Below are 12,471 nucleotides of genomic sequence, written 5' to 3' on the forward strand. Positions count from 1 at the left end.
TGCAACTGTTATAAAGCCATCCTTTCAAAGTATGGAATGTAAGGTTTTGAACTTCCGGTTCCGGTACTACCGGAACCTACAGAGACAATTCTAAAAATTAAAAAATCCCAATATTTTGTTTATTTTTTAAGTTTGAACGTTCAAATTTTACAATTAGATCTATCTTGTCTAGCTATACAAAATTGTAAGCGTTGACAAGTATCTTTATCTTACCGTTTTTGAAATATAAAGCCCACAAATTTAAAAAAGGGGGGATGAAAAAACGAAAACATTCAAATGACCTTTAAAAATTTATTTGATGCATGAACATTATTAAGATAGAAGTAATTAATATACATTCCGAGTTTCATTAAAATCTGTTTACTACTTCCGGTTTTATAGGTCGATGAAACTCGACTATGGGAGTTTTAATGTTAAACTAAAATCACGCGTCATTCGTTTTCTCAAAAAGTCTTCAGTTAAATATTACAATTTTTTATCTGTGTAATGACACATATAATGCGCAGACCGGAAAAGGTTTTGGGTGAAAAATTCGAAAAAATAAGGGATCTGCAGGGGCCAACGTTCAAAACAGCCCTTTAGCCGTAACTTTTTTACCTTTCATCCGAATTTAGAAATCTTTTCAGTTTATTGTTTACAATAAAGAGTACAATTTAAAAAATATGGTCCGAGGGGGCACTTTTTGTCTTCTTATCAGGGTTTTAAGGGCCTGAAAATGATAACTTTATCACAATTAAAAAAAAATTAAATTTCAAGAGTTATCTCGCTTTGCTTAACGAATGATTGGCATTAGAGCTATTGGCCTACCAAAAGTCATGAATCATAGTTGAGTTCTTTCTTACATATGAATTTTTAGAACTTTTCTTTTAGAAACAAACGATGTAGTTGGATATAAAATTCTGGAGTTGTCTTTCTTTGGGCATTTTATTTCTTAAATGTTAACGTCTGGATATATGTTCCTGATATTTAGTCTCATTTTATAATATACAGATTTTGAGAAAAAATATTTAAAATTTAAACAAGGGATTTAAAGGGCTGTCGAAAAGCCCTTCTTTTTTGTTGGAGACAAAAACAGGTCTAGTTTCATTATTTATTAATCTTCAGAAAAGTAAAACTGATCGATACAAGAAAGGTACTACTGTTTACATTTCCGGTACTGGGCAGATTACATGTCCCATTATGATCACTAAGAGGTATTTGGAAAAAGCTAATATTAGTGCATGTTCAGATGAGTTCATATTCAGATCTGTTTGTTTTTGTAAAAGCTCTCAATCATATATTCTGAAGGGTCACAAAAGTTTGTCTTATACAAGAGCTAGAGAAATTCTTTTGTCTACACTTGAATCTATTGGACTGGATAAACGTCAGTTCGGATTACATAGTCTTCGAGCCGGTGTAATGAAGAATAATGACCCCCGTAGAATAATGACCGGGGGTCATTTTTCTACGTAGAATAATGACACCCCTAGCTAAAGAATAATTGGATTTTTCTGAAGAAAAAAGACCCAGGGGTTATTTTTCTTCATGTTAAACATAAGAAAAATGACCCCCATAAAAAAATGCCCCCCCCCCCCCCCGTAAACATTAATAGAAATTGGTTACCCCGTATCCAAGAAATGACTTTTTAATTACTTAATTTTTCACTCTGTTCAACTGATTTTGAAGTTATAAACACCGAACTTGTAAATAAATCGCTGTATATAGCCTTTCATATCCGTAGCAAGCACACGCAAAACACTCTGACATTGCCACAAATTGATTGTTAACAGTTACGTTACTTCTCTCGTCGACATACGGCGGGAAATGACGCAAATAAAGAAAAATTCATACACAATGAGGATATTGTGTGATAATTAACGAACAATAATCATGAAAGAATAATTGTTGTAATGATATAAGCAATATTCATTGGTGAATGAATTGTCAATCGAAGAATGATACATGTATATATCTTTATGGAAAAAGACTAAGGGGCAGTAACGTAGGAATATGAATACTTCTTATTTATATTTCTTGGGGAAAGTGATTTTACAAAAAAAATCATTCTGCGTTAGTTTGGTTTTTTTCTACGTAATACATGAACATCAATATTCTAAACATTTGTTGTAATGTTGTCTTGTGATCATGAATAGACTTTATTCTTTTGGAGCAAATTTGTGAAGAGTACCTGGCTATAGTAAATCTAAATAGATAATAAAGACTGATCGATTATATAAGAAAAGATTGTTTCTAAAAGCGTTGATAAGAGGTTAGGGCCCATGTTAGGGGTTTATATCCCGCTGGATTTTGATCACACGATCTTTATTGTATACAAAGTTATCAAAGCTCATACAAGCTATTGAAGCATTAATCATCTTGATATTAACTAAACTAAAGTATGCCGAGGATAAAGTAAAATATATTTTCTATACGAGTACTCTCAGTACTTTGACGATTTTCCTTATTGGCCATTAACCTCTACTGGCGTAATGGCTGCTGTCAGTGCCTACTAACTTCAGCTTGGTTATAATGCCTAACAGTGGAGTAAACGTTTCATAATTTTGGTTTCATCATTAATTCTGGGTGATGAACTTGTATACCCAGCAGTTTGTATTGTGGAAATCCTCAATGCAAGTATAATTCATGAACAATATGAAAAATATAGAAGATGCGACGGCGAAGCGCGAAGATGCGAAGACGAAAGTGCTAAGTTGCGAAGGCGAAGAAGTGATACTACTATTGCTTCTTCGCCTTTGCAACTTCGCACTCTCGCCTTCGAAACTTCGTGCTTTCGACTTTTTAGCTCACCGAGACGATTTCAAAGGGAGCATATGCTATTATACCCCTGGCGTCGGCGTCCGGAGCTGGTTAAAGTTTTAGTTGCAGCTCCTGTATCTAAGCTATTACTTGTCCTCTCTTCACCAAAATTACATGAATGATGCATCTGGACCTACTGAATCTGGTTCCTAACTTTCAGATGCTGGAGGAGGTTTAGATTTTTGGAGCAGGTTAAAGTTTTTTGCGGCAGGTGCCCTTTAATAGCAATATCTAAGTTACTGCTGGTCCGAACTTCATCAAACTTGCATGGATGGTGTGTCTTATGATACTGATGCACCAGACAGGCTTGAGTGCTGAATCTGAGCTATAGGTTTCGGATCATGGAGGAGGTTAAGGTTTTTGGAGCTGGTTAAAGTTTTTGTTGCAGGTGTCCTCTAATGATTATATCTTAGTTACTACTGGTCCTAACTTCATTAAACTTGTATGGATGGTGCGTCTTATGATACTGATGCACCTGACAGGCTTGAATGCTGAATCAGAGCCATAGGTTTATGATTCTTGATGAGGTTTAGTTTTTTGGAACAGGTCACATGTTTTATAGATGATAGCTTGCATAGTTGATTTAACTATATTGTAAATGAAACGTAGAGGTTGCTTTAGATGCAGAGTCTGATCTCCATTATCAACAATGCTAGAGAAATCTCCTACCTCACTCAAACCTGCTTGATAGATAGATGTGGTTGTTGTTAAATGATGTAACATGATTCCTATGATATAGTATTGTATGATTTGAAACACTATTGTTTAATAGGATGCAATATAATACCATATGTTATATTGTAAAACGTTATATGATACGATAAAATATTGTATCAATTTTTTTTATATTTTATCATATGATATTGTATAGTGATATTGTTATGTATAGTATTGATTTTTATGATACAATATTATAAAATATCGTATCATACGATATTGTATAATATGATATTGGTTTATATGATATATTATCATATCACATGAAATTGTATTTTATGATATTTTGATATATATTATTGTATCATAGGATACAAGGTGTATAATATGATTGTATTATATATATATTACTTTATTCCATGATATTGTATCATTTGATTTGATACAATGTTGTATCAAATTATATTGTATTATATAATACAATATCATATGATGTATCAAATATGATACAGTATCATACAATACAATATCATACTATAATATTTACATTCACTTTCTTTCCCTCTATTAAATTGCATTGGTTGATTTGAGTGATATTTACGCACAACACAGAGGACCCAATCACCAAATCTGGTGCGTATGAATACATTTAGTATTCCTTCTGTATTTCTCGAAGAACAGGAACTGACTCTTATCGCGACTTCAAACCTGATAACGGCCTGTTATTATACTTGCGCTGATAAATATTTCATTGATGTAAATATATTTTGACAGTTAAAAGTATTCATTGATTAATTTCTTAGTTTACCAAGAGCAAATTCATTAAATTACACAAAGAAAAATAAAATTGTGTTATTAGAATTTAAAACGCTGTGCACTATTTTTGTCAGCATATTTCGGCTGTTCCAGTGGCCATTCCGTTAATTTCGCATAACTCGTTGAAAAAGACAGAGCTTTTTAAAAACAAATCATATTTGCGGGAAGGAAGTACATGTTTAAAAAACGTAAATATAAGCATTGATTCATTATATTTTGAAAGATGAGGTCTTATAACTGCAACGATGAGTGCAAACAATTTTTCATAACGCGCTTGCGCGCGTTTTACAATTTGTATGCACACACCGTTGCAGTTATGAGACCACATCTTTCAAAAAATAATGATTCAATGCTTAATTATATATACAATATAATATCATATGTTTCAATGTTATGATTTATTATTGCAATATGATACTGGTATTGTTTCATATAATACTATATTGTATTATGTTTTATGATATTCTATTATTTGATCAAATACAATTATAATGTATAACATAATACATTGTCATATCATACGTTGCAATATCATATCTCACAATTTTTTACGGTATTTTATGATTTTATATGATATATATTGTAAGTATGATAGGATGCAATTTTAATTTTATATTACCGGTATTGTATTGATTATATATAACATATGAACATATGATTATCCTACAATTTTTTAACAGATGGTATACGATATTGTGTCAAAACAGAATCCATGAATATCCAAGATCATAAAGGATGTTTTTCATATAATATGATAAAGGTGGTCTCATAAAGGTGATGCCTCGTCTCGGTGAGCTTTGTAATCTGTTTTTACCTATGATTTATAGTTGCGGAGCTCTCCATCGTTTAAAGGGTTCCGATGCATATTTTGGATTTTTTTATATAAAATTAATAAAATTAAATTATCCAGGGGGATAGGGTCCGGACTCCCTCTCCCGTTTTACTGCGTAAAATTATTAATATTGAATTTTCCGGGGGGCAGACCCCCTCTCCCCCTCTGGATCCATGCATGAGCAAGGAGTGTCGCATAATGAAATTAGAATGTTACTGTGTTTGGTCCACGGTAAACAGACGGCTGGTAAGTGACAGGAGTCTAGAAGTGCATATGTACACATTATGGCGGACATTAAATTTTGTGTGGAGTAGATAATGATTAGGCATAGCCAGCACTGGTAAACATATATGTTACATGTACACATTAAAATGTTTATAAACATTCATAGTAAGCGCGATGGCCTAGCGCATGCGTACCAATAATAGCATGGATTAATCGGAAAACCTTGGCGAGTACGGTGCCTGTATTAAATTCTATGTAATCGACCGAGACTTGCTGAATGCAATCAAAAAAGGCGAAGGCGAAAGTGCGAAGATGCGAAGGCCAGAGTGCAAAGTTGGGAAGGTGCGATAGTAGTATCGCTCCTTCGCCTTCGCACCTTCGCACTTTAGGCATCACATCTTCGCGCTTCGTCGTCGTATCTTCGCACATTTGCTCCTTCGCCTTCGCACTATCACTATAGGTCGAAGTGGCCCTATCGGAACACCATAGATATATGTAAATGTAATTGTTAAGATGACAACCATACCCCGATGCAATACCTCAATATCTTGTTATAACGGAAGGATATTATTTTCTAAGATTTACCCCTTCTTTCACTTTAAGTTTACTTGAATATGAATTATAATTTCTGTTATTTTCTGTAAACTGCAGCAGTAAAAATTAAAATAGTGTAAAGAATTTTTCACAAATAATAAAAAATATACTGAAAAACTTTAATCTACAAGGGGGTCATTATTCTACAGGGGTCACTTTTCTTCATGTGGAGTGTGCTCATTTTCATGAAAATGACACTGATTCTTCAGGCAAAGGGGTCATTTTTCTACGTAGAATAATGACCGGGGGGTCAGGTTCATGACAGGTTCCGGTCTCTCTCTCTCTCTCTCTCTCTCTCTCTCTCTCTCTCTCTCTCTCTCTCTCTCTCTCTCTCTCTCTCTCTCTCTGGGTAGTGGGTTGCGCTGTATGTATCATAACCATTATAATAAGTACCTTTGGCATACTTATTGTAGAGCAATATACTCTCTCAAAAATTCTTTGACGTTCGTTGATACCTAAACAAAACTACAAGTTGACAATGATACTTGCTGCGCTCGCCAGAACGGTAGCACCATAAAACATATTATAGAGGAGCATATCTTTACAAATATTCTTTAAAGGGACTTGGACTAAACATTTTCAATTTCATTTTTCCTTTTTCTTTTTGTTCAGAATGGTTAATTTGGGTATTTTTAATGTCTTACCAAAATTTAAAAGTTATATATTGATTTAGAAGCACGATTCAGAGTTGTTATTTCTTTGTTTTGTAAACAAAACTCGAGTCTTGTTATTGTTTACATGTGTTTTGTTGGCATGAATTCCGTCAAATGTTGCTGTCCTCTGTTGATAATAATATTATTATTTTATAGAGGGATGTTCGGCCATCTTGTACTTTGGAGGGTCAAAATGTAAACATATATTGAACTGGTTTGTTTTTGCCCAAAACTGACAAAACAGTTTTCATAACATAAAAAGGCAATAAATATGAGTTTTACTAATTGTTAAGTCTGAAAATTACGCATACAAAAAAAGAAAAACAAAACAATACCTTTTTTAAAGCTGCATGGTCCGATTTTATATCAGATTTGTGTACGCTTGTAAACGATGGTTATGCTAAGTATGTGTATAATTACAGACACTGCGGTAGTTTTCCCGGTCAATTAAGCCATATTTTAATGGATAAAAAATGATGATTTTTTTTTTTTACAAAACAAACGTCATAAAAAGGGTATCGCGTTATTTCGCCTCATATTAAAATTCGCCCTGAAGTCGAGGCGGGGATGATTGTATTACGACTTTAACATCAAGTGTAAATGTGAGTTCTGGCAAAACAAAAATAAGATAATTAGTTTGTATGGAAAATTAATTGATACTGTAGTAGCCAAAAAAATAGACGATGCAGCTTAAACAGGTGGTATGTATTGTTATGACGATCAACACAAATAATGTTAAGTTCATTCAATCGGCCACATTTAACTAATATTATATCACTGAGAGCAAACCGTCAATATGATCAAATGATGGTCTCTTCTTTTGTCATTCCTCAAGTTATTATACTTCTTTTCCTAACCTTGTTTCATTTTTACATTACATTTCAAACCATTTTTACAAAACTATATAGACACAAGATTTTAAAGGGTTTTATAAATCACATGCACGTGACGTTTTAAACTTTTCTCTTTAAAATCTTGTGCTATATATTATAGTACAAGACATTTTTTTCATTAAGAAAAAAGTTTTTAAAAACGTCAGGTGCCTGTGTTATATTTAAACAATAAAATGCTTTCTTTGGTGATTCATGGGGGATATGAAGGTGGCGATATAGCAGAAAAAATACATTATCCGCGTAGCGGGTTATGTAATTTTTCCTGCAATGATCGCTACCTTCATAATTAACCCACATGAATCACCAAGAAGCATTTGATTGTTTATATTTGCATCTTTTTTAACAAATTGATAAATTGATTATAAAAGGTAAGTAAAATTCACAAAATTACTATTTATGTACACCAGTACGTTAGCTAAAAGAAACACCAAAATCGTCTCCATGATTATATTCCGTGCAGTCCGTGATTTTTCGCTGCATAGTTTTTGACCAATCGATAAATGGGGCGTGTAGATTTCAGTCTTGTAGTTTTTATTATATAGCATTTAAAGTTATATTCTACATTGATACATAAATATAATATACTTTTAAAATATAAAATTCAAATCATTACACCAGAAGGCAAAAAAAACCAAGATGACAAAATTCTACTCATGTTCAAAATGCACACCATTAACTACAAGCTGCCATTCTATAGACTAGGTTAAATAGCTTGCCTCTGTTTATCAAACCGATTTGAAAAAAAAACCCATAATGTTTATGATATTAGCTGCTCAAATCTATTTTTAATCTATGACGTGTATATGATTAGGCGCTGTTTTCCTGGTGTGCATGTTGCAGGGCCCCACTGACCTTCAACTCGACGAAAGATCAAATCACACAGACCCCCCCCCCCCCATCCCCCCCCCCAGCTCTTGATTATTTTCAACTCTTGTGCTTCCATGCGCGGATCCAGAAAATTTTTCCAGGGGGGGTCCGAAGGATAATTGTGTTTGCCAGGGGGGGTCCGAGGCATATTTTCGCGATAATTTTACTATGTAAATTTAATAAATTTTCATTTTCCAGGGGGGGTCGGGACCCCCCCCCCCCCCCGACCCCCCCTCTAGATCCGCGCATGGCTTCAACTTTTTGTTTTGTCACACTAAAATCATTTCACCTTTGATAAAGTGTAAGTAATGAAACGCATTCACGTTCTTGAATTTCAACTCTTGTGTGCCCGGGGAAAACGTTTAACGTCCACCTGAGCTCATCTGCATAAAAGCGATTACAGCGCGGATATCACTGAAGTTTCATATACATGCAAATACGTCAAATTCAATTATAGCGACATTTTTATCAATCAATAAAAATGTTCTTGGTTATGAAGAAACATAATTGATATGTTTTATGCAATTTATTGATGGCAACAATAATGTATCCTTAGTATATGAAATGTGTCAGCAGATTTTCCTTGAACATATATTCTTGTGCAGATTGATATCAATTATCAAAAAGAAAATCGTGATTTTCTGTTGATTAAAATACGTTGATAACAAGTTTTACCTCCGATAAAAGAAGTCATTCTTTCATGATTCATATCATTGCATTTTGATAATTGATGTAGTAGTTTGACCATCAATAAGAAAATGTGATCGAACCCAGTGATGGGAAACCCCTTTGCAGTGACTATACTGAGTTGATATACATCAACTCGTAAAAACTATGTAAATTTAAGAAAAATCTTTGCTGCGCAAAAAAGTGCCCCCCCCCCCCCCCCGATGCTACGTGCCTGTATTTCTTACATTGTACCGTAATGGACAATGTGTTACAACTTGTTGCGATGACCCCATTCCCCCTTTTCACCGTTTAAATATGGTGGAATTCTGATCTATTTTTAAATGTGAATGCCGTTTTACTTGAAAACTCTTGCTAGCTGTTGTTATTACATCCCATATAACATTTTCATCAATTGTAAATGTAAATGCTGACATCTTAAACATGCATCAGTTAATCTTTTTTGTGAAATATCATGATATTGCTTGCTCCCATTGTCTGTACTGTTTCGGAGAATGCAACTATTAACAGTATGCCTAACGTCATGACGTCAGGCAATAAATGGGCCTTAACAGGTTTAAATGCAAATTAACAAGGAATAATCTTTCAAGGAAAACTATCTAAAATTGAAACAGGAACGTAGTAGGGGGGGGGGGGGGGGGGGAGGGCAACAGAAATATGTTTTAATAAACAAATAAAAATTTAAATAATCTTGGAGTTGCCTCCCTTTACTCTTTGGTGAACATCGAAGTAAAAATAAGGAAAGAAACAGTGAATTTGAAACAAAAGTAATACCCCCACCCCCATTTTATTTGTGGAGCGGAAGCTCAGCTCCGATCGCAACTTCTCGGGCATTTCCACGGCATAGCTCCGAAAAACGTTTTATTTCGCTTGTCGATGTATATATTATCCTCACATGGGCGTTTTATTTTACTTATTCACACATCTTCTTTTAATAAGTGTTATAGCGAGCGCAGCGATGCGGAGCGAAGCGCCGCTCGCGTAGCGAGCTCCATAGACAACGTGTATGAACGGTGGAAATTCGAGTTTTAGTCTGCACATTGTTCAATCGCACCTTCTCGGGCCTTTCCGGCAAGCTCGGAAAAACACCTCGAATGTATTACCTAGGCGTCCATGACAACCCCCCTTTTTATAAAACTTGATGTAAATACAACACATTTTACAATCTGTTGAGATGTGAGGTATACTTCATTAGAGTAAACAATATACACTAAAATATAACAAAGAAGCGACACACAAGACTGTCTAACCGATACTTATTTTAATGGGAAGCGACTCCATTTTGTATAAAATTCTAACATCCGGTGATGTTAATACATTCGAGGTGTTTTTCCGAGCTTGCCGGAAAGGCCCGAGAAGTTGCGATTGCACATTGTTTAAAGAAAATTTTGTGGACCCGCGTGAAAAAGTTCTACATATCCTTTTCAGTGCATAGCACAGGAACAGGAAGCGTTTCTACGGAAAATTCTTACCTCTAAATCGTATACACCATTTTCATTTAACAATAAAAAATCCTTTTATAGTCTGTCCCAAGTTATTGCTTCCATCAATGTTTGATGATTTTTAATAAAAATACACATACCTGAAAGAAATACAATTAAAATCGATGAAAGGGAATATATCCAAGATATATTCATTAAACAATTATCCCTTTTCACTCATAAAATTTCACAGGAACGAAAACAATTTTCTTACGGAGATTTACAATGGGATATGTTTTATTACATCTTTTCTCCATTCGGAATACACTCGGAATACATCGCGCAATTTTTTAACATTATCATCCGGGCTTATTAATGGCTGATGCAATGCAAAATCTCCGTAGACTTTCAATTTTGGGATGTGTATTGAAACCTGAAGCGGTAGAGGGGGTGTTTCAAAACAGATAATCTGGACATTTTTCATATTAGTGGATGAACGTAGTTTGATCACAAAGGTATTGACTATTATTGAAATATCAAGCAAAATGTGGTGGAAGCAAAAACTCGGGAGAGAGTATAAAAACATTAAGGTAAACCACGTACACGCTTACGTAAAAAACCTGTTACAGTACTTATCTGAACTTTTGCTGACATATGACGTCATTTCCTTCCCCGAATTTGTCCGACATTATACGAAAACTGTCGAGCGCAAAAGAGAGTTAAGTATGTCACAGAGTTCCATCTTCCCAATTCAAGGGTTTCTTATCCGCTCCGCTCTACATAAACCCTTGACCGAATAGGCAGAGTTTGACGGGGTTAGAAACCTCGCACGCTGGTTGGTGTCATACAAGTTTGCATGAATGATCCAATGAGAAATGTTGTTTCAATAATGATGTTAATTGTGAATTGCATTGGCGGATCCAGAGGGGGGGGGGTTCCGGGGGTCGGAACCCCCCCCCCTTTTCTCTGGGACATATGAATTTTTTTTGAAAACGTTTAATGCCTACTTAAAGGCAATTTTTCCCATTTATAATAGAAATACTGTTATTATCTCAAATAAATGCTTTTAAAATTGCTTATTTAAACAATTTCGTACTGCGTCCCATAATTTTGTTCTTACATGAAAAAAACTAATCGATTTTTTATCGAAATAAAGTACATTGTACTCCCCTTCAGCATCTGGTGTTTACTACACTGAGTAAACATGTGGAAAATTAAAGAAAAAAATACCTTAAATTAAGCAGTATCGCTAAAAACACAGATTTATAATAACATCCACAATGTATTTTCTACTCTATTATTTAAAAAAAAATAATTATAGTTCATATACAGTTTTGAACTGTCAAGCCATCGAGTAAAACGATGTTCAAGTACGAGTACACGCATTCGTTTTACTTTAAAACCGATTTCAAATGTATTGTTTAGTTAATTAACTAAAGTAAATATAATAGATGAGTTTTACTTTGTTTCATACGAAAAATACAAAGAAAATTACATGACCCGCTTATGCAGTTATGGTATTTTTCTGGAATGCTAGCTACCTTCATACCCACATGAAACACAAAAGAAAGATTTTTTGGTTTTGTTTCCAAGAATCGGAAATTCTGTTACAAAAATACCATGTAAAGGGTTTATATGTAAACCATTATGAAAATGCCCAACTTTTCAAAACTTTTCTAAATATGATCGCATTTGTACTAGTGCCGGATGATGTAGCGCACCCATTACAGAGGTCACATCAAGTTCCCTGGGACGACAATTGCTTTTACCATTGTATTACATACGTACCATTTATTCAGCAGATAAATTATTCCCATTCTTTTGTCATATGATTAGACCTTTATTTAAAAAATCAAAATTGATAAATAGTTCAGAATTAATTTAAAAACATCAAAGACATAAAAAAAATTACCAAAATATCCATTTTTATAATAGTTTGTCGTAATTAGTCTGAGTTATTTTTTGTTTCTTAGTGTTTCTTTTCTATCAAGCATAGACGCACTTTCTCATTGCTGGAGACATGAGTTTCT

The sequence above is a fragment of the Magallana gigas genome, chromosome 5, assembly GCF_963853765.1.
Source record: "Magallana gigas chromosome 5, xbMagGiga1.1, whole genome shotgun sequence".
Lineage (NCBI taxonomy): Eukaryota > Metazoa > Mollusca > Bivalvia > Ostreida > Ostreidae > Magallana > Magallana gigas.